Consider the following 24,305-nt stretch of genomic DNA (forward strand, 5'->3'; position numbering starts at 1 on the left):
TGTTTTATTATATTGGTAGTTTGCTCTCTTGAGTAAAATTAGTATTATTATTATTATTTATTATTATTATTATTATTATTATGTAAGCGAGTGCAGAAAAAAAAAAGGAATACCGTTTCGAGCAGATTTTCCAGACTGGCATTCTAAGCGCTGTGTGTAGGCAATGTTTATAGCCTAATTTACAGCCGCTGGTAGATCCAATTGAGAGCCTCCGAGATACCGGCATCCGTAGTATCAACAGTTGAACAGGAGCGATTGGGTGGACGATTGACTGCAGCTGTGTTCCTTGACATCAAAAGGGCGTATGACACTGGAAGTCACTCTCATGTTTTGCATGGCCTCTATTCCTTCGGCATATGGGGGCGAGCGCTGAGGTGGATTGCTAACTATTTAAGTGGCCGGGCGGTGTTGATGCGTACCAGCACCAGGGATACACAGAAACACTTAGTGACCGCAGGAGTGCCGCAGGGAGCAGTACTCAGTCCAATGCTTTTTAATGTCCTACTGGCGACACTCCTCTCCCTGGTGACGAGGTGTGCGTCTGAGTATATATACCGATGACTTATGTCTGTGGTCTGCCGGGAAACAGTGGCTAGCGCTTCGTACACGTCTTCAGGAGGCACTAGACAAGGTTACCATATTCTTGTCTCAACGGGGCATGGATGTGTCGTTAGAGAAAACAGTAGTGATGCCGTTCACGAGGAAACGTTTACCGAACTTTCAACTTCAAGTCAATGGTGAACAACTCCGAAGGGTAACACATCACAGGTTCCTTGGGGTCATCGTAGACAGATCTCTGTCCTGGTCAGCCGAAGTTCAACGCATAAAGGAGAAAGCTACATCCGTCGTTAATGTCATGCGTCACCAGGCCATTCTTTTTTTTTTTTTTTCACCAGGCCATTCTGTCATACCGAGGCATCTCACCATCATATAAACGCATTCCAGCATCGGCTTTGCCATGGTGGGGTGTTGTGCCTTTCAGAGTCAATACAGAAGTTCCAGGCCTTTCGTCGAAGAAGTCCTCACCTCCTTGCATGCAGCGACAGCTGAGCTTGGAACTGATCCAACGTCTGGATGATCGCACGGCGGTATATGCGGATGGCTCCACAATATATACAGGATCCGCCTGTGCCTTCGTTCGTTGTACCAGCGTCGAATACTGCGCGCAGTGCTCGACTATCGCATCGTACTTCATCGACAGCAGCAGAGCTACACGCTCTTCTTCTAGCCATAGAGCATATCTCGTGCACGCCTTCCCAGGGAAAATGGTTTATTTTCTGTGATTCTAAAGCCGCTTTACAGACTCTTATGACACCGGGTACACACCACCTCTCAGCTCCTGTACTGAATGACATACTAGTAGCGCACCAAAAAGCAGCGACCGCTGGCCATGACGTGATTTTCCGGTGGATACCTGGCCACTGTGGGATCACCGGACATGATGCGGCTGATCACAACGCCGGGAAAGCACATGGAAATAGTACATTCCGCACTGTTTACTTCACGAAGGCGGACGCCATGAGTGCCTTAAAGTCTCTGAGCCATAAGCTGTCAAAAGATCAATGGTTTTGTGGCGAGGCTGGAACTTCCCTTCTGCACCGGGTTGACCTCGAACTAGCCCTGGTCCTCCCAACATCCATGCCACGGCAGCTTACGTCATTGTTTCACAGGCTCCGGCTCAATGTACCATACAGTGCAAGACTCCTGTACAGGCTTAGGAAGGCGGACTCTCCTAATTATCCAGTCTGTGGCTGAATCGAAGACGTCGAACATATAATAGTTATGTGCCCAAGATACTCTGAGTGTCGTGACAGACTTGTAGCCGCGTTAGGCCGGGTTGACAATCGACCCTTCGGAGTGCAGAAGGTGCTGGGCCCATGACCAACGAGCACTCAACTGCCAGCTTTGCGAGCCTTTACACAGTTTTTAAGGGGCACCAAGCTGTTAGACGGGCTATGACCCTGTCTGTGGCGTTCGTCGCCGCTTCGCGACATCTCCAGTGCGTGTGAGTGGATGTGTCTGGCATTCCTTTCCTTAGGTGATCTGGGGTAACCGGCCCTCGTGATGGGGGCTACAATCCCCATTTTTTTCTTTCAATCATCATCATCATCAGATACCACATAACTCCACTAAGTATATGTGACCCAGAACAAAGCAAACTTCTAGCAGGTCTCTGCTCGGCGAGGTCAGAATTCGGCGTTACCGCATCAGGGCACACATAATAAAACCCTCACTCACCAAGGATTAGTACACACGGGGCAAGATCTCTAAATGGAGACTTCCAAGAAGGGCAAATGTCCGGGTCAAGTCCTAGGGACTCAGGAAATTTCCAATGAACAAGCAAGATAATGGAAAGACGAGACACAGAAAGTTTGAGAGGGAGATCCAAAATATGTAATTAGAGTATTGAGTAGAAAATACCATAAAATGTATTTTAAATAGAGTACAAATACACAAAACGAAAAGTATTGAGTAGAGCACCAAAATACCGCAAATTGTATTTAAACTACAGTATTTTAAATACAATACTCTAAATACGTACAAGTGTGCATTAGAGCTTATGCCACTGCACTGATGTCACAATGTTATAAGTGTGTGTCACTCTAGGCATTCGGAATTCCTCTAAGCTACAATATGTAAATTCAGAATCAGTATATCCGAAGGGTAAGCATCAGATGTTACCTGCAGGCTTCATGCTGAAACGCGTGTGTGCAAAACACTTCCGCCGTGGTGGGCGATGTCGTTATTGTAATCATACACGCAGGACAATTGCGGGCACATGGAGTAGTGGCAGCAACCTGAAAACGATACATTTTCTCGTTATATATGAGTAATCAAAAATATACATTCCCATATGTTCTGTTTTGTCGTTTGTAAGAAGCGCTAGTAAGGGAACAGCACTTGGTTGGTCACATCCAAGCCACAACGCGAGAGGTGCCGATATTCCGATTACGCGATCAAAAATTAAAAGTCTAGAACCATGCACACTTCCCCATGCAACTACTTCCCCAGCATCGTGAGACATGACATCCATGACATGACACCATGTATTCATGAACAGTGTAATGTGAAATGATATGCAGGAATGAAAAAGATGCCAGCATACCTGTAATCCAGTGTCTCATAAGTTTGCTTCGTTTCTGGCAGCTACCATGAAGTGCAATGCACGATTTAAAAGTTTCGTTTCGCCATGATGCTCACCGCACATTGCTGCACTTTTCGTAGACTGTCTGACTTAGCAGTGTGTTATCCACACATTATAGTTGCATTCTCATACGAGTAATTTGACTGAATCAAAACAGCCGAAGTGCCTGTAATAGATGTAGCTTGGTATGTGTTAGTAGATTTGCACCGTTTGTAGTTCGTTGCACGTTTAGGAACAACAAATCCATTCGAAGTTAAGACACCGATAATGCCGCACCGTACAGCAGCATTTATCATTGTGAGCCATATTTCATTTGTTAAAATTTGTTGTCATATTTGTTCAAAAATAAAAGCATTTCTTCTTATAAAAGTAGTGCACGAATTAACACTCGTGCACTACTACACTATTTTTCACTTCACAACATAACCGTATGATACATTGGTAATCTTAACAGCTCACCTCTTCAGCCAAGACTCCCTGGGCAGCAACATCCTATTAGACATGTTGTTGTTGTTTTTCTTTTTCGGAATCCTTAGCGTAGCCACATAACATGACTGGAATGGAAAATAGCTATAAATAACAATGTACTTAAATGTCTTCCTCTTGAAATATTTATTCTAATCAGATATGCTTTTGCGCTTAGTACGGTGCAAAGCCTGCGCAACATTTCCAGATGTTCGCGGTAAGCAATTCGAGGAGATCAATTCAGGTATGCCGACTTGTGCTTTTATTTTTGAATAAATATGACGACAAATTGTAACAAATGAAATATGGCTCACATTGATAAATCTGCTGTACGGTGCGGCATTATCGGTGTCTTAACTTCGAATGAATTTGTTGTTCCTAAACGCGCAACGAACTACAAACGGTGCATATCTACTAACACATACCGAGCTACATCTATTACAGGCACTTCGGTTGTTTTGATTCAGTCAAATTACTCGTATGAGAATGCAACTATGTGTGGGTAACACACTGCTAAGCCAGACAGTCTACGAAAGCATAACTCACCAGAATTCTTGGTTCTCGGCCTTGGTCAACACTGCGCGATATAAGTTGGGACTGTGACGATTCATTCAACTCAATTTTCACCGGAACAACACGCGCTGCTCGAATGACAACGACGGAAAATAAAGAGCCGCTTAGGTCCGCTAATTTGCACTTTACAGCACTACAAATCGATAGATATAAACACGTCGTAAAGTACAACGGCTCGCTAACACAAGAAACGAGATACCCAACGTTGCTAGACACCATCGGAAGTTGAGAGCGTGAGAGTATAGCAAAATAATAAGATATCAAAACACGAAAGGAAGAGTATTGATCCCCCTCCTTCTATAGTATGCAAAACGTGATTAGCGCTGAGATGAACATACATGTTCATGACGCGAGTTATTTTCACTGATCAAAAAGAGGTCACGTGAGATTGCGTGACGCTTGCGAAATGTGCAGCAATGTGCAGTATGGCGGAACGAAACTTCTAAATCGTGCATTGCACTTCATGGTAGCTGCCAGAAACGAAGCAAAGTTATGAGACAATAGATTACAGGTATGTTGGCATCTTTTTGATTCCTGCGTATCATTTCACATTGCACTGTGACACTGAATACATGCGTGTCGTGTTTCACGGTGCTGGGGAAGTAATTGCATGGGAAGTGTGCATGGTAGACTTTTAATTTTTGCTCGCGTGACCGGAATATCGGCACCTCTCGCGTTGTGGCTTGCATGCATGCTTGCATGTGACCAACCAAGTGCCGTTCCCTTACTAGCGCTCCTTAGAGAAGAAATGAAAAAAAAAGTCATTGGTGACGTAATTAAAGTTTAAAGCGGCGACCGCGCTTCTATCCGTGTCAGTGCTGACTGGTTTTCTTTTCTTTCTTTCCCCCTGCTTTCTCCCTGTCAAGCCATGAATAAGCAATGACCTCGATATTCCTGGTCGAAATTCATGCTCTGGAAACAAGGAAAACCAGAAAAAATGCTGCTTCGTAAGATGATATGCCGCGATTAAGAACATAACATAACTATTTAACCACTCAAACTCAGGGGTCTTCGATATGTGCCCAAGTCGTCTTAACGAACGAAAGACACATTTTAGCAGCCATTTGGCATAGCAGGGCGGCATCTTGGTTAGTTAGTTGTGTGCTTGCAATATTATGGCCGGGTTAGTCACAGTTTGCCGTTGGCAGTTTCCCGCATGCGACATGTGCATTTTATAGTCAGCTAAAATTTACGCTAGTCAGGTGTTGTTTCAGTGCACGCTGATATGTCTGCGGACGCAAACTTAACCTGCGCTGTCGGTCACTATATGGTGACAAAACAAAAGGCGCCGAGCACGGATGAACTCAATCTTGCGTGTCTGCGTCGTCCACATATACGTATTTGTAGTCTGCATCGGCCAATTCTCGTTTAGCTCGATGATTGGTAAGTTGACCATAAATTTTGGTGGTCTTATGACACTGCTTGGCTATGTCGGTATGTAACTCAGGCAATGAATGTTCAACGCCTGATGCCACGACGTGCCGGCGACGGCATATTGCGATGGATTTCACTTGATTGTATCTGACAACGTATCGGCAAGAACACTCCTCCAGCTGAATAAGGTATTAACTGAATAGCTAGCAAAGTTGCTAGTCGAAGTGACGGGCACTAGTGATCATAGCGAATTAGTGATATAGCGAATATTGGTATAGTGACATAGCGAACGGAATTAGTGATCATAGCGATGCAGCGATCATTTTGAGGCGTGAAATGAACCAGCGCTTAGTGCTGCACTGTGTTTATATTTATGGCCGCCAACAACAAACAGTCACCACGATAACGAACAGTATACACAACACAGACATGGACAGAACAGCGTTCAACTGGCACCTGAAGTTTATTTTCACAATCCACCTACTCCGGAAGGTCGCTTTAGGGAAAACAAGGTCGAGCAGGGAGAGGTTGACCGATTTTTGGTTGACTTTGCTCGGGGAGTTCAATGAGGATGGCCTCCACAATCTCACTGCCTAACCTTGTGTAAACAGTGTCTGTAGACCAGTCTTCGTGTACTGTATCTGATAAATGAAAGAAGAAGCAAAAAGAAACGTCTTCCACCGTTGCGGCGGGGTTCCGAGTAAAAAATAGCAGATGACGTTCCTCGAAACCAATCAGCGGCTCGACTTTTTCAACGTCAAAATGACGCAAGCGCCTCGACGGCTCGTTCCGGGCATTGCCACCGTTGCGCACGGTCGCGATTTTCAAAGTCGAATACTGCGATATTAGTGCACTTGTTGATAGAATTACTTCGCATGGTGCGTTTTAATAAGCATACGAACCGCTTGGCCAAAAAATATGGTAGTGATTAAACTGCTTTCCGAGCTCCTTCAAATGTCGCATGAGATAATTTTGAAAGACTAACCTGCAGTACATAAACAAAGGGCTTGAAGTCACACATGTTGTGGAAGGTGCCGTTGCCACAACTGAAGCTTCACAGAGACGAGTTGTTATTAACGGTGTGGAGCGGTGCTGTTGTAGTCGACGACGTAGTCGTTAGCAATGGGGTTTGCAGATCCACTTTCAAATTCCAGAGATAAATGTAATCGTCGACATGCAAATGACGATCCGATATTCCTCCTGAAGGTACGACAGTTGGCACTAAGGTGACATCCGTGGGATCCTGTTACGGCAATTCCGTAAACTGGAGCAAGGAAAACTGTAGCACCTGTAGTAAACAAAGGGGTTGAAGTGACATGTTGTGGCAGGTGTCGTGCCCCTGAAGCTTGACAGAGATGAGTTGTTATTAAAGGTGTGGAGTTGTGCTGTTGTAGTCGATGACGTAGTCGTTAGCAATGCAATTTGCAGTTCCAGTTTCGAATTCCAGGGATAATTGTAACCGTCGACGTGCGAATGATGTGCAGATAGTCCTCCTGAAGGTAAGACAGTTGACACAAAGGTGACATCTGTGGGATCCTGTTTCGGCAATTTTGTAAACTGGAGCATGGAAAGATGCAGCACCTCAGCACATAAACAAATGGGCTGAAGTGACACATGTTGTGGAAGGTGCAGGCGGGCAGGTAGCCAGGAAGGTTAAGGCATCCATTCCTGTCATTACCACAGACACTTTTGCAGTTGCAACAAGACCGCCTGTCGTTTCTACATACTTTTTTTTTTGTAGTTTCGACAAAAGTTATGTGATAACGACAGAAATTTCTGTAGTGACGACGGAAGTGCCTGTCGTACGACAGATATTACAGAAATTTCTGTCGTGTTTTTCGATCGCGAACGTATATAGCGGGAATCTCTTATTGCATTGCAGAGATTGTGGGTGCGATTGAATGTATAGCAGAACAAGTGTAAAGGGGCGTTACAAAAAACAGAGGGAGAGAGAGATTTGGGAAGCCTTCCTGGTTGGTAAAGGTGGCGACACATGTGTTAAGGAAAGGGAGTTCCTGCAGCAGTGATAAAGATGTGTTTGATATGGTCCAATAAATTGTTGAAAGTAAGCACTCCATGTTGTGTCGTCTGTGTTCGTCTTTTTAGCGCTTTTATCGCCAAGGAACGGAACAGACTCTATATGAGGGGTACCAAACTCGTTCGTGTCCGCGGGCCGCATTGAGCCATGGAAGAACTAAGCGGGCCGCATACGACCGGCTTGTGGTAGCCTGTTCCTGATATAGAAGACGCAACACAGAATTTCCGATGACATAAAATGTATATATTTGCGTTGCTGAATCACATGGTCAACAGTCCTTTTTTTTTATGTGTGCTAAGGAGACTTGGCACCTCTTGTTTTTAACTATTACGTCAACATCGGGAGAAAGGGATTGCGCAGTTGCAAGCTTAAGGGCTGCGTTGAGGCGTTCGTTTGTGAATCGTGAGCGTAACTTTGACTTATTCCGATTCATCACAACAGGAAACACCTGTTCTCAGACCTATGTTGATACAGTTGTCTTGCGACGTACGACCACGAATTATTATTATTATTAGACGTCTGCTGTACCGAACATGGAAGGGTTTCTCTGCAACAACATACGTATCTTCGGATCCTTTGGTCCAACGTAAGAATAAAACGAAGCCGCACAACCTTCAGAAAATTTGTTCTATATCGGTACGTCGCACTGCTGGTCAATCAGTTCAATTTGTAAATCATCAGGAACGTTGTCCACAGCTGCAGCAAAAACGGCGACCCAAAAAGTCTTGTTTCAAGTATCCTGAACACGAAGGATATTTCACTCGGGAGATCACCAAGCCTGCGACTGAACCGGTCCAATTCTGATGGCATCGAAGGCACCAATATTACAAATTGGCCATGGGTTTGCTCAGAAATTTCGGTAGGAACCTATTAGTGATATCAATCAAGTAAAAATCAGCCACCACGCAGGGGCAGGTTTAGAGAGTCATCAGCGAAAACGACAAAAGTAACACAGAGACCCAGACAGGGAACGTCGAACTCTCAACCTATGATCATACGATTAAAGGTTAATTCTGATTAAAATTTGAAATTTCGACGTTCCCTGCCTGTTTCTTTCCTCCTCAAGCAACGGGATAGAGTGCCGCCCGAGCGGCTAAACATCCCACTACAACATCATCACTTATTTGTTATTGTTGTTGTTGTGTTACTTTCGTCGTCTTCGCTGTTGTCATGTACCAACCGGCCCTGTTCGTCTCTTATTTAGAGAGTCATCAGCTATTACAGGTCAGTGGCAACAGTTTTCTATCACTAGCCAATGCAAGATAAACCGCGCGGGTAGAGAGCCCAGACAACGCCCAGTGGAACGCCGCGACCGTTCATGGAGCTTGGGACGATTTTTTATTTTTACTTTTTTATTTTTGGCTTGAGGGCCACGCTGGCCGCGGGCCTCCACCTCTGCGCCTCTTCTCTATATGAATAGGAAGAAAGCCGAGCGCGCATACGCCACACGACCTAATGCCAGTGCATGTGGTACCGGCAGTGATCTGACGGTGGATGTAGACATCGATATGAGTTCCAGCGATGAGCCAATCTACCTCGATACCTACGATGAGTTTCCCGTCGCCTTGACCGTCGTCGACGATACATCGTCCGAAGAGGAGTTGTCTATGCACGAGTTGTGGGGGGCAAGATGAGCCTATGCTCGCTTCAAGAAGGAGCTCGACGACAAAGAGCTCAAGTTGGAATGCAGCGTATGCGACCAACGAACACGTCAAGGTTTTTGCCCTTACACTTCTACGACGACTTGGGGGGGGGATATATTTATTAGACGAAAAGGAAACAAAACCGGGGAAAAGGTCAGCCAAAGGAGACACCGGCTTGCCGTTCCAGAAATAAATACATAAATAAAATTAAGAAATAATAAATAAATAAAAAGAAAAGAATGTAAGAAAGAAAGAAATAGGAAGGAAATAAATAAAGAAAATTAGAAATAAGAAATAAAGAAAAAGAAAAAGAATTAGGAGATAAAGGATAAACTAGTAAATGGTGAAAGAAGGATGAGGTAAATTAAAGACAAAGATGACAAAAAAAAGATGACTAACAAACGGGGAAAGAATGATGAGATGGATCACAGAAGATGACTTTAAAAGGAAAGCATGAGGTTAATTCGTTGAGGGTGAGAGTGGGGCACAGAAGAATGAGATTGCACGACTGAGTTCACAGGCTGTTCATAAGACCTGAATCTCTCAAGAAAGTCAGAACTGCTTTGGTCGCTGACCGCTGTGTGTGATCTCGTACTGGGCCGAGCAGAGTGGCCAGAGAAAAGTCCGTGTACCGCAGCTCGAGTAGGCGTCGTCTCAGTGTGGCTCGAGGGGTGTCGAATCTGTCACAGTCGAGGAGAAGGTGTGGAACATCAGCTTCAACAGCGCAAGTGGGGCATTTGGGCGACTGGAGAAGACCCATTTTACAGAGAAGTAGAGGTGTCCTGGCGGCATTAAGGCGTATTCGGTGTAGAATGGACGTTTCTTGACGCGAGCAGTGGTGTGTGGCAACGAAATCCATCGACGGGTCGATAGACCGGAGATGGTCGTTCAGTCGGACAGCGTCCTCTTGAAACTGCCGAGTGCCGCTATGTCGGAGTCGCTGTGTCTGTAACCGACACGATGAGGTTGAAAGGGGTAGGAGACAGTTATTGGAGGTGCTGTCCCCATGTGCACGACGTGCTAAGGCGTCTGCGCAGGTGTTTCCGTGCAGGCCGGCGTGACTGGGTACCCATTGGAAACACAGGCTATGACCAAAGGATAGAAGTCGGTTGTATATTGCGACTATCATGGTGTCTAGGCCGCCGATTGTTCTGGAACAATAATTTGCTAGAACGTCTAGCGCCACCATACTGTCCGTGAACACAACCCAAGCGCCAGGCGGTGATACCGCTATGTGGTTCAACGCGGTCAGTATGGCGAAAAGCTCGGACTCAGTAGATGGCGTTTCGTAGGAGAGCTTGTGCGCCACTTCAAGGTTTTCATGTGGCATATAAAAGGCTGCAGTAGATCCGCCTTGAGACAGTGATCCATCAGTGTACACAGGGAGTCGTTGAGAGTACGCTGAGTTAAGGTGCTCCAGTGTAAGTTGGTGAGCAACAACGAGAGGTACAGAGTTTTTCTTCAGAAGACCAGGAATGTGGTCACATACAGGAGGCCTGCGAAGAGTCCACATTGGCGGGGCATAGGTAAGAGCTGATGGTGTGGTGGGGAGGTGCACTTTCAGGCTGTCAACAGCAATACCAATGCTGGAGTCCGGACAGTCAATATCAATGAGCCGAAGATAATGGTAAGGATGCTGTGTGAGGTACCGCGCATAGATCCGGAGTGTTTCCACGTCTCGAAGGACGCCTGCTGGTGTTTCGCGTGCCTCTGCCAGGACAGAATAGGTCTCTGTCGTTCTAGGAACTCCCAAACAGACGCGGAGGCTTCTGGCCTGAATATTGAGAAGCTCACGCTCTCCGGATATACTGAGGCCGTGTAGAATAGGCAGGCTGTACCGCAATGTGCCCAGAATCAACGCTGTGTGCACGTGACGGAGGTCAGCGCATGAAGGGCCCCACGACGATCCAGCAATGCAATGTAGAGCATTTACAAAACCGCTGGTCTTGGTGGCTATTGTTTTCACGTGCCGGGACCACGTCATGCCTCTGTCTAATGTCACGCCAAGGTACTTGCAATGAGGCACAAAGTCTAGCGGTGTCCCACTGACGAACAATGGATACCTTTGGAATGAGCGTCGGGTGAAAGCCATTGCAACTGTCTTAGCAGGAGAGACCGATAAGCTTCGGTCGGCAAGGTATTCTACAATAGAATCCAAGGCGTATTGTAACCGGCGTTGGACGGTGTCTCGACGGCTGGCAGAGGTCCATATGGAGACGTCGTCTGCGTACAAAGTGATGCGGGTATGATCACGAAGCTGGGCGGGAAGCGAAGCCATTATAACATTAAAGAGGAGAGGGCTCAATACACTTCCCTGTGGGACACCACGACGGACGAGATGGAAAGCGGTGTCACCTTCCGTTGTGCGCACGAAGATGCGTCGGTCAGCTAGAAAGTCCTGGATCCATGAGACGGCGCAACCTCCTATTTCCGCCTATTGTAGCGTCGCGACGATGGCGCTGTGCAACACGTTGTCATAAGCTTTCTCTACGTCGAGAGAAACTGCTCCGGTAAGGTTGCCTTCAGCCTTTGCTTGTTGGACTTCAGCGACGAGATCGAGTACGTTGTCAATTGCTGAACGTCCCTGACGAAAGCCTGCCATCACCTCAGGAAAAAAGCGCGTGCTTTCCAGGTACCAGTTCAAGCGGCGGAAAACCATGCGCTCCATTGTCTTCGCAACGCAGCTTGTGAGGGCAATCGGGCGAAAGGAATCAATAATGTGCGGCGACCTGCCTGGTTTCAGAAGAGGAACAACCATTGCAGTTTTCCATCCGCGTGGAACTTCACCTGTCCGCCAGGTTCTGTTAAAGAGCCTCAAGAGGAGCCGACGCCCACATAAGGGGAGATTACGGAGGGCTTTGTACGTCACCGGGTCAGCTCCAGGCGAGGTGTGTTGGGGGGAACTCCTCAGGGCACATTCAAGCTCAACCAGCGAGAACGGTACGTCCAAGGCAGGGTCTGAAGAGGAATCCAGCACGATAGGGATATCACGTGCATAGGACAGCGCAGAGGCTGAGAGCGTGGTGAGACGTGCGCAGTACTCTTCAGCGATCTGCAGAACTGAGCGCCCGGAAGCTAGTGATAAGGATAGGAATGGGTTCCGTTGAGCAACTGGGGCAGAAAGCCCCCTGAGCACGGTCCATATACGAGACATCGGTGTACGGGGTGACAAAGATGCAGCGAAGTTCCGAAAGCGGTCGCGCGCTCACTTACGTAGACGCCTTTGAATTGCCTTCTGGATCCGTCGAGCTTCAGCTTGGTGAGTTGGAAGTTGGGTGCGACGAGCTCTGCGCTCGGTGCGACGACGAATGGCACGGAGCCTCTCATATTCGGCATCAACCGCAGAAAAATGGACGGGGACGCGGATAACGCTTGTAGCAAATTTCGCTGCATCAGTGATTGCCCGAGAAAAGCCACTTTTACTGTCGGGCGTATTGGCGGCAAAAGTGGATTCGAGAGCAGTCCTTTAACTCTCCCAGTTGGTCCGCTTGATGCAATGACTAGCGTGGGGCCGGCGGGCGCCACGGATGTTAAAGGTCAGCTATGCCGATATCCCAAATAGTCGAAACGGTTTTGATATTCTGAAAGCCCACATCCAGCTCTCCCCAAAATGCACCTTCATTCTCTCAGTTCGGTACAGTACCATGTAAAAAAAAATAGATAATTCATTCCGAAACACACATGGGCGCAGCCATTTTTATGACGTAGATGCACCCGAACGGGCATTGTGACGTGTACGCGCCTTCGTACTTGCCAGTGGATTTCAGCTACGGCTTCTCGCGGCTTCACGTATCTGTGCTTGAAGATGGCGGACAGCCGGGTTCCACCGTTCCGCGATAAGTAAACAGTGCAGCAGCTGCGAACTCATTCGCGAACCAACCTCTGTGCGATGTTGTGACTGGAATTCGTCGTTTGTGTTTTGTGACCACGTACAATTTGTATCAAGTCGCGTTAGCCCCTTTACAGCACTTGCCCATTGTAGAGACTGACGTTTCGACAGCCGTGTTAGCAAGAAAATGCCGACAGCGTTTTATTCCTGCAGGAAAAAATTGTGCTATGTATTTGAGAAACCGCATACTGCTATGGGACAAGTTTTACGTACGATTTATCAATGTGCAACAGCGTCGACGATGGTATGTAACGACGAGAGACGTAAAACGAAATACAAATCACATTTTAAACTTTTTGTGGGATTCTGTGCATTTTCCAGAAGCTTTCTTTGAATCACACACTCCCATGTCACGCTGCGTTGTGGGGCAGGCTACAAACTACTGCATTTTATGTCTAACATCTGGATATTGTTTGTAATGAGCACCGTCGCACAAAAACATGCACACGAAAGCTCCAGTAGCCATGTGGTTGCACACTATGCAGACGCAAAAGAAGTACCAGAGCACATATTGCCACTTAGAAATGGTGTTTTTAGAAATGTGGTGTCTGAAGAGTTAGGGCATAGCATAGATCCTAGAAATCAGGTGCACCTTATCCTTCTGTAGAGTGCTCTTTGAATTCACAACTCAGCCCATGGGGTGTAAAAGTGTAGAGGCAATTATGTGACTTGTCGTCCTGGGTGACATCACTGGCCAGCCTCGGAATTAATTCCGTCCTCAGGAATTATTGTACAAATCACTTTGTATGTAGGACATGATAAGCAATATGTAAGTTGCAACCTTGTCTTCAGCATTCTCGATTGCCTCTTACCTTTACAGTTAGAGACACGTTGCCAAACCATTTGCAAAAGGCACTCTTACAGGGGCCGTGTAACTTGAGTTTTTAATTTATAAAATTTATAAAAATATAAGTATACAATATGTAATATGAAATTTATATAAAATAAAAATAACATTTATAAAAAGAATTTATAAAAATAAATAAAAAGGCCTCATGGAAGCAATCCGTTAGCATACCCATTGCACATGAAGCAGAATTATATATGCTTGGACATCATCTAATTAATCTTCTGAACCATATGTGTGGCTGCATATGAAATTTTTTATGTGTATATATCTCATAGATATATACGCGTAAATATCTCACTAGAAAAGAAGACATTTGTGCATTGTTTGGCAAGCAAATAAATATATTTATTTACATTTTCCATCAATCAACAATGTTGTGACCTGGTGCAAATATTAATGTCAACAAGGAAAGTACTTACAAATTATTCCTATGTGCTCAAATGCAGATATGACAATTCTCTTTTTGTACCTCAACACAGTACAGTTTCAAAATTAACAAACTGCACAGCATCAGCAATCTTAAAGTATCTCAAGAGGGGAATCACATAAAGTTCCAATAATAGACTGTGCAAACAAAGCTAAAAAAAAACAAAGTACTTCAAGAAAAATCTGAATAATCGTTGCCGTTGTGATATGTACCACTATGCACAGTTCATGAATGGAACATGTTACCTCATTGCATTGCCTCCATGTGAGCACTAGAACAGGCAGCTTTTTAGGTCGCTCTTTTCGTGTTTTTCTATTGTCTTTTTTTTTGTTTTCTGTTTTTGCAATAGCAAGCATGGCCATAGTGAAACACAAGCAGCCAAGGACAGGATGATGTGACTGCTAGCTCTAAACTGATATATTTATTAGCAGACTCTGGAATATACACATATAGGCTGCTAAGCAAATCACAATTTAACCAATAGAATAACAGACAAGAAAAAAAGGGTTATATATCTTCCACTCTCCTCATTCTATTTCACAGGCAGTCCTAGTATCATTCTGAGTGTGTCCGTGCGTTCCCTTTGAGATAACGTATCTCGGACCCAAATCCAACAGCGGACTGCTTACACATGCAACTGTCTTGGATTTCTCTAACCAGTTGTTGTTTAACCGCTGCCTTGAGCTCTGTGTTCTGGAAATTTAGGCAGCATCCAGAGTCCCTGCAATGTGTTGCCATGTTTCTCGAGGGCATCAAAAGTCTGTCCTTGGCTGCCTGTGTTTCACTATGGCTCTCAGATACAAACTACCCCATTTCAACACAGTAGGAAACACAGATTTGTAAATAGCACCTGTTGATTGCACTGTACATACCCCCATATAAAGGATCATAGTGGATACTACATATTGTGCGATAATGTCAGGAAGACAAAAAAGCTAGATTTGAAACCACTCTTATGTCGTAGTAGTAGTATTTGTGTGAAGCTACGCAATTCCTGTCCTGCAAATAATTTAAACCATATGTTTCATCTGCCAGCATGATGATCCCCAGAAAAGCAATTCACACTTGGCCGGAACTACCGGTCCTGAAACCTATCCCTGACATGTGTAGCCATCAGGGAGGAAACCCAAGGGCTGCGGTGGAAAAGACAAACACATATGGGCTATGTTCTCACTGTGTATCAGCTGCTCTGGCTACTAAGAAGAACATGTTCCAAATTAATATAACATGGCTTGACATGATACGCCGGCGAAAGCTAACCAATAAAATTAGTAGTTAAACGTACAATACGTAAACACTTGCCATAACATGACAGTTTCCTTCCTGCATTCATGCGCTACCATTCAACCCACATAAACAGTGTACTGAATTTTTTTATAGCATTACACGTCGTTTGACAGAACTTGAACAAGATTATATAGCACACGATAAAAGTAGAGTGAACATAATGTACAGAAAAAATGGCTAGGAAGCAAGCGAGGTGGTGAAGATGATGCATATGTAAAACCCCGAGACTACGGAACACAAAGGGACGTGTTTGTGTCTGTCCCTTCGTGTTCCCTAGTCTTGGGGTTTTACATCATGCATAATGTGCAGCTTTCCATTCACGCTTAAAGGCCGTAGCAGTAATGCATGAAGGCCACTGCTAAGTTGTGTTGAGAAATACTACTTTATGTTTGCCATGTCTAAATGAAACGTACCTGACCTGATCCAAATTAACCGTTCTGAGTCTGGAACACACGAAGAGAAAAACGCAACACACGCCACAACATTAACAGATAGGCAAATGAGCTGTGGCGAGCTCCACCTTTGGACAAAGTCAACAAGTAATTCACCAAAAGTCTATGAGTGCCTGAAATGTAACATCTGTGACTGGTAGCAGGACGGTCCACGTTCAATTCCTGGTGCTAGCACTGACTGGCTTTTTCATGAATTATTTGTTGAAGTTTCGATGTGCTTGAGAACCATTCGTCAACCATTGTATCCTCATGAGTTGATGAGGGTTTGTCATCCCAAAGAGACTCCCTTTCTGTCATGTGTCCTTATGGATGCTCATCACTGCAGACAAAAAAAAAAAAGAAAAATATTTAATGACAAGAAATGGATCCATGACTTGAAAACCCGAGACGAGGTAGGGACGAAAACAGACATACACAAACACGGTCTCAAACTCAGCTGACAGGTTTATTGCAAAACAACATTTAAATAGACACTAGGTGGGAGAGTGGGGGTAAGCTAACAAGCTCTTCAAAGCGGGAGACAAGGTCAAGGAAGCTTTGCTGACACAGTTCCCATAACTGAGGATAGAAAGGGTTTCCCGAAGGAGCCTTCTGTGAAGGTCAGCCTCCCTGGCCAACACCATGGCCAACACCACCAGGATAGTCATATTTACTGTATAATGATTGTGCACAACATAAAGAAGACTTTCTCACAGAAGGCTGTACTTCTCGAGGTCTAACATCAAGTTACAGAATTCCAGAACATATAAGACATGTTGTAAGGTAGAGAACAAGTAGAGTTATTGAGTTGTCGAGTTGAGTTGAGGGGGGAGTTGTACCCCCTTTTTATTTTATTACATATGATTGTACCGTATAATTATTTTTATGTCTGTACCAACCCTCGCTCTCTACATTACAACATGTTTTATATATTCTGGGATTTTGTAACTTCATGTTAGACATTAACAAGAGCAGCCTTGTGCACGAAAGTGTCGTCTCATTAAAATTTAGATGCTCTCAACAGTCTTCTTTCTTTTGTGAATCTCTATCGCAGCATACCTGCACATTGCTGTTCTACGTACTGTGACTTTGCACTAAGAGTATGGACTTTGGGTAAAAAGACTACACAGCGCTGCTCAGGTATTTTTGCCTATCGAATAGTATGTATGTATGCAGTATGCACACAGTATTTGTGCACCGGACCCACCAAAAATGTAATGAATGTGGCATTGCCCACGGTAATGCACAAAGTTCAACACAATTATTGTAGAATCCAGGTATTTTAGCTGACATGTCAATCCAGTACCACATCCAGTGTGAAGTTGTGACAAATAAATAGTTTCAATTTAATTTTTCTTAGCTCTCAGAACATAGACAGTGAATTAATAAGAGTAGACAATCTTAACATGAATTCTGGGCTATTCTTCAATTAAAGATTCACAGATAGTAAAGGCACCTTCCTCAATGGACGTTGATGACACTGAGAATTCTAAAACGTTATCAGAAGCGACATCAGCTTCTGTGTGTCAAAGGATTGTATGTGCAACAGTAATCCAGCTAACAGTAACAAAAATGTGCAAAAGACAAATTAACTGAATTAATGTAACGTACCTTCTATATCAGACAGTGAAGCTTGTAACACCCCATCCACAGGAACCAGTGTCCAGACAGCAAAAGTGCTTCAACTGGGAGATAGCAGCTAATCGGAATGGCGACCTTTGTTTTCCACCCTGAAAGCACAGGTTGTAACTTTGAGGGCAGATTTAAAAGTGGTGTCAAGATGTCTGCATGCGAGTGCACATGAAAAGATGAACATAGGTGAATACTCATAACATCACATTGTCATACCTGTTGGTGGAAGTAGACTGCAACTAACGTGTCGGCAATTTCTTCATGCACCAGATGCAAGCCAGATCATGCTTCATTTCCGCCTTCAGCGTGCACCTGTGATAATTCAGAAGTTAGATTATCAATACTATTGTGTTGTTAATCGTGGTTATATCAGAGTAAGCGCAGTAGGACAGCTGCACAATCGATTCATTAAGCTTGCTATTTTTTATATCTGAACGTCGACTTACCTTTTTTGCTCTCCTTTTTTGCCTTGATCCTCCGTGGCACGTTCAAAATGTTGTGCGTCGGGCACCTCAGATTTTCATCAGACGATTTCGTGCCGAGATTCCAAATTGCCTCTGGAGTCACGCGTAACCTATGATAACATTCGTGGACGAAATCCTTGCAGTGGAAATTAGCAGGCACCACTGTCAGCCAAGAGCTTCGCACTGCTTGGTCTTTTGGCAGCTTATAATTGGTAACACTTGAATGCACCGATGAATTGTTCTAGCGTAGCACCGTCGCTTCTTCGACAACTTCGCCGTGGCATATCACGTATCATATCGCTCCAGCCCATAAAAGGCAAGGTCAGAACAAGGAAGTGCACTTTCCAAACGACGCCGTGCCAAAAAAAAAATTATTCACATGCTTTGTTTCCGGCTTTGCAACAACATAACAGCTGTTCGCTTATGTACGATGCTACGATGCACAGAGGACGAAACGAAAGAAGCCAAGCGGCCAAGCCAAGAGTCCATGCCAAGCCAAAGATAGATAAACCGAGAGCAGTGACGTCGGTGCGCCCGTGCGCAGGGTTTGCCGACGGTATGACGGCCGGGCGTGGGAACTAAAAAAACGGTTTCCTAAAAAACTACGAACAGTTGGAGCAAGATATTTCGCACAGATATTCAGTGTTCGGTAATGAACACACAGCGCGAGTATCGCTCAGTTCTGCGGCACTTCAAAATCGGCATATCTGACCTTTAAGCAGTATGGGCAGGTGGTCACTCCCGAGCGTGTCTACGTCAACGCACCAGGTGAAACGATGCGCTATCGATGCAGACACGGCTGTTAGATCCAAGCACAATGAAAGTAGAGCGCCTTGTATAAAAGTAGGGGAGCCATCATTGAGAAGCCTAAGATCCCGTTCTTGAAACAGGGCAGCAAGCCTCTCCCCTCTCGTATCCGAGCGTGTGCTGCCCCATATGATGTTATGGGCGTTGAAGTCCCCACAGACGACATACGGAGAGGGAAGCTGTCCAGAATGGGCCAGTAGGGCGCCCAAGTCATCCACATTGTAATGAGTTGCCGGCGGGATGTATAAGGAGACGACCGTGATGTCAAGAGAAGCCAAACGAACGGTACAGCATACGTATTCGCCACACCCTGTTATCCGCACGCGGTTTTGTATTGCAGGTATATCGGAGCGCACGAAGAGCGCTGCTCTGCTTCTTCTTCCAAGGGGCTCGGAAACGAAGGTGACATATTCCGACAAACGAAATTCCTCGGTAATGCCGCATTCGGATATGCACATGAGGGGGAATTTGTGTCGCCACACAAACTGGCGGAAATCGAACAACTTCGACTGCAGACCCCTTGCGTTCCATTGAAAAACTGTTGCTTTGTGGTATCGAAACGCTGACAGCGTCGTTGTCCTATTAGGCATTCCGGGTTACCGAAGTGGAGGCACCATTGTTGAGAAGTGGTTAGAGAGCACTGCCCTGACCTCCGGTAGATCGGATGCCAAGGGAATCCGATGAACGATGGCACGTAGTGCTGCGAACAGCATAGTGAGGACGGAACCGAAGACATTGTCGTGACATTGGAGCGCTGGCTGACAGCAAGTTTGACGCTGAGATCCAGTCACAGATTGCATCGGTTCATGTTCCTTTGAGGGCGTTTGGGGTGGGGAAGCACACGTGACCGTCTGAGCCTTCCTGGCGACGGAGGCGAATGTTTTATTGAATTTCTTGTTTCCAAGCTGAGGCTGTTGACTGGTACTTGGAAGGCTCGGGAAGTGTGATTCAGGATGGTGCAAAAAATCAGGCTGCAGCCGGTTATTGACAAGAGGAGGTGAGATTGTCCGTTCGCACGAGACTCTCCGTCGATGACTGGCCATTGCCGCCTTAGCAACTGTACAAGCTCGATAGGTGGCAGTATGAGGTCCGGTGCAGTTTGCGCATTTGGGCTCGCGCTTCGCCGTACAGTCTTTGAAGTCGTGGGGACCGGAACACACCTTGCACCGCAGGGGTCCGCGGCAATTTACCGTACCTTTGGCTGTACCTTTGACACTTGAAGCATTGAACCGGCGGCTCAACGTACTCTGACACCGGGTAGCAGGAGAATCCCATGCAGACTTCCGGGGGGAGCGTGAGCCCGTGCTGGAACGTTAGGAGGACACTGAATTTGACGATTTCGTTGGCGGAACCATCGCTCTCGCGGGTATATGCCACTTCTCTCTTTACACGAAGGACTCCGCTGGGCTTCAGATATTCCATAAGCTGTTCTTCGCTGTATCGGCGCGGAACTTTAAATATGCGGCCCATCGCGCGCAGATAGGATTCTGGGATGTAGGGATGAACAGAGACTCCAGCAAGTGATCGTATAGTGTGACCAGGCTACGAGCAGACTGTTCAGAGGACACGTGGACGATTGGGGTACCGTGCTTGTTGATACGGTGATGCCGTACTTTTTCTTGAGTAGCCTTCAAGATCTCTCTTGCTCAGAGGTTGGGGTCAATCTGCCAGAATGAATCCGACTCTGTCGCACATCTGAAGATTACTGGGATGCCACCCGGTCGGCTTTTCCGGTACGTGACGACTTGGAATGGCTTCTCACCTTTGTCTTCAGCGACTTGCGTATCTTCCACGAAACATTTAACTTGAAGGATACCGATGACGTGGCCGAGCTCGTCGTTCAGAATCTCCGTTTGGGAGGTTTGTGGTGTGGGTACCACGGTTGGTAAACGGTCGCCGCCCTCCAGGCCGGTGGCCGAGCTTCTATTCATCGGAGACGGACTTCTGTCAGACAAGTGCAAGCGCGGGGAACAGCTGCCGCTGAGCCCTCGAAGGACACGGCGGCGCCCTCCGCCTGCATCCATGAAAACAGGTAGAAATATCTGCTTTCGGATAAAGGTGGCTTTGGAAACCGAAATAAGAAGAGCAGCAAAGGAACACGTCCGTACAGTACGAGCTTCTTCTTATTCATTTCGACTTCGACGACTTGGGCACGTTGAAGGAGTTCTGGCTGCGCGTTCCGTGCAAGCAGCCGTCGCTGCAATCGCTGCAACCTACCGACCCTGTCGGAAACCAATGGCATCGTGTCGTGGCTCAAGTCGAGTAGGTTACCACCGCTTGACCCGATGGGACCCTGACTGCCGTTCATGCACATCCCTCGGTTACGACACGAGGGCAGCTACGGTATCATCGGTCAGGTGACCAATGTGGTGGTCGACACATAGTTCAGTGTCTGTCACGTGAGCGACGACTATGTCTTCAATGTAAACATCAAGAGGACACACAAGCCGGTTTACCTCTGGATACGAAGATATTCCAAAATCTGGGAATCATAATGCAGGAAGGAACACTGATGATGCACTCATGATGCCTCCCGGGGGGGGGGGGGGATATAGGTTTATTGCAAAACACGAACACGAAACAAAAACACGAAAGAGTGATGCCTCCCGTATGGGACAGGAAATGTCTGATTAAATTTTTGTCTTTGTTATGTTAAGTCGGTGTTATTTTTTCCTTCCTGCTCTCTGGATACGTACGTACGGTGGTCAGTGGCCGAACTAACTCGTCGAAGACACGTTGTACAAGCTGTACGACATCAAGTTAGAGATGATCAGGACGCACCCGTTGTGTCTACTGCGAAGAACGAAGAGGCGAGCGGATAGACATCGACCAGATTTGGGTGTGAGATAATACGTACGGCAGGGCTGTTCAGATATCACGACTCCGATGAAAACCGTCTACTCATTCCATTCATACTGGACTCCTTCCAGCACACGACGTATTCACGTTCAAAAACTCGCGGCTGTGTCCCGACACAGCCTACCCTAATTTTCTTTTTGCGGTTTAGACCGAAAAGCAGAACCCTACTTGTGTGTAGGCGAGATACTTCTGAGAACATTACTCTGTAGTGTTTCCTCGTTTGCTGTTACTAAGGTGCAGAAGTGGTAAGTAGTTATAGTGTAACTACAGAAGCAGTATCGACCCATGTAATCCACTCCTCGGAAGTCCTGTGATGTACGAGAGAAGATAAAAATAAAAAGATGGCGACTGGCCCTGGCTCGAACGCCTCGTAAGCGTGTAAACAAATGGTACTCCAAATTTTTAAACTTTATGTTTTTTAGCTTTTAAGCTTCTGCACTTAAAACGACTGCTTATACTAACGCTTCAGCGAACAGATGTCAGCAAGTGCAAAAGGCTTCCCCAAGGAGAGCATTTGCCTGTTATTTGTTGAGGGTCCATATCAGCACATGTCTCCAGCATGCCATAGTGACAATCTGAGAATCAACTTCTCGAGTGATCTAAAGTGTTACCCAACGAATGACACCTGAGAATTTATTTTGCCATAGTTCCAGCCCTTTGTACACCGCAGCGCCCCATCTAGGTGTTATTCGTTTTTTTTTTTTCCTTCCAATCAACAGCGCAATCATCATCAACAGTTGGAATTAGACAGGATCGAAAGGAACAACAGCAGCTTGGAGGCACACAATACGGCACATGACATAGCGCAGCAGGACATGACATAGCGCAGCGCGTAGTCAGGAAACTATTTGAAGAGAGGTTCTATGGGGACTTTACATGGTGGAGGAAGATTTCACCTTCATTTACCTGCCTCAAATGCACAAGCAAGGGTATGATTTCGGGCGTTTGAACCCCCAAACCCCCCGGCTACGCCACTGAAATAGCGCAAGTGACGATTATGACGAAGTGAATTAGAAGTTAGTCCTGCAACCGTAGAGCTAAGTTGAACACCACCATTGTGAATACATGTTATTTGTTTCCATGCTCTGATCACCTGAACCCCATCATCATCTTTCATTCTCGACAATTGGCACTAGGGCTGCGCCCAGCCGGCCCCATCTCATCATCGTCTCATTATGTGTGTGTTGGAACCACTTTGCGCGAGCTCCATGCTAGACAGTGGCGACACTCTGGTACGCGTCACCCGGTGTGGAAGCTCTTTGCGTCACCCCCATTAACGAACCCCTTTTTTGTACCAGGCGACACATGAAAAATGTCCACGTTACATCATACTCAGAAAAAAAATATCACGTGAGCTCCTTATGTTCTTTTTGCCGTCACCGCGCCGCAGAGAACGGGAAGAAGCGGCAGTACTGGTGCGCGCGTAACCCCTTTCCGTCGCGTAATCAGGTGCGGACCACAGCCCCCGAACACCCTTAGTAACGCCGCTGATGCAAGATACGCATTTTCCACGAAATATTTGAAGGAGTACATTTGATTAATGTCGCACTGCAATGACAAGAATTTCTCCTCGTCTATACCTCAACTATTCGTACTACTACCCTTCATAAGCTTCATGGGCATTTGCATTTCTGGCAAACTGTGTCATATTATTCTCATTGTCCCAGACTCTCTGTTAATTTGTTTTGCCCGCACCGGCCTTGTGACGTCACCCGCGGTCTATAGTAGTATGCTATTCTAGCCGTGTGTCAGCTAGTTTATCTGCACAACCCATGACGGGATTTACGCATAAATAACGGGGCACTGTGGCGGCCAAATGAGCCAAAGTACAGTACCCTTATCTCATATTCACTCAGGGATGTGCGATGTGAAGCGCGCTATTCACAGGTCAAAATCATGTAAGATAGCAACCTGTTACTCACGAGTTTTCCTCTTCGGCTAATTCCCCTATTGGACGTCCTTATTTCACCGGAAGGTGTTTACATTCTACCACGACGATCCCCACACATCGACAGAAACAAACTGCGAGGTAGCAGACGACAAGACGCCCTCGGATGCCAAAAATACGTGTGTGCACGCGCGTGTCGTATTTTAGGTACAGCGTCCGGGGGTTCGGTGAAACCAGCATAGACGAATGGCGTTGTTCCCACGAAAATGTCACAAAAGAAGGACTTTTTATTGTAGGAACCTAAACTAACCTACACCGCAGGATATCCAGTGTGGAGAATACAAGGGCGGATGCTATAAAAACGGCTATTTCTTTGTGTCAATTTTGTTTACGTTTTAAGGGTAGTTATTGTCACTGAAACATTCATCGTGACACTAACTAACGTTGCTAAAAAAAGAGTTGAATGTTCACTTGAAGTTTTAGTGACCCTTGATCTCTGTTCAAAGTTAACCGGCGTTGATGAAACTGAGCCT

General features: G+C 46.0%; 1 protein-coding gene across 2 annotated transcripts in view; it reads right to left on the reverse strand.

Annotated features, from left to right (window-relative positions):
* LOC135388547 (calcium-binding protein E63-1-like) overlaps nt 1-23,943 on the reverse strand; it is a 376,381-nt gene extending 352,438 nt beyond the window's left edge. The window contains exons 1-2 of one of the 2 annotated variants that reach the window (XM_064618155.1): nt 23,807-23,943; nt 3,605-3,699 (exon numbers count right to left, since the gene is read on the reverse strand). The gene's annotated coding sequence lies outside the window, so the exon portion shown is untranslated. The remainder of the gene's footprint in view (nt 1-3,604; nt 3,700-23,806) is intronic. The other variant, XM_064618154.1, reaches the window with a different exon arrangement.
* Between the last annotated feature and the right edge of the window lie 362 nt (nt 23,944-24,305).

The sequence above is a fragment of the Ornithodoros turicata genome, chromosome 3 (genome assembly GCF_037126465.1).
Source record: "Ornithodoros turicata isolate Travis chromosome 3, ASM3712646v1, whole genome shotgun sequence".
Classification (NCBI taxonomy): domain Eukaryota; kingdom Metazoa; phylum Arthropoda; class Arachnida; order Ixodida; family Argasidae; genus Ornithodoros; species Ornithodoros turicata.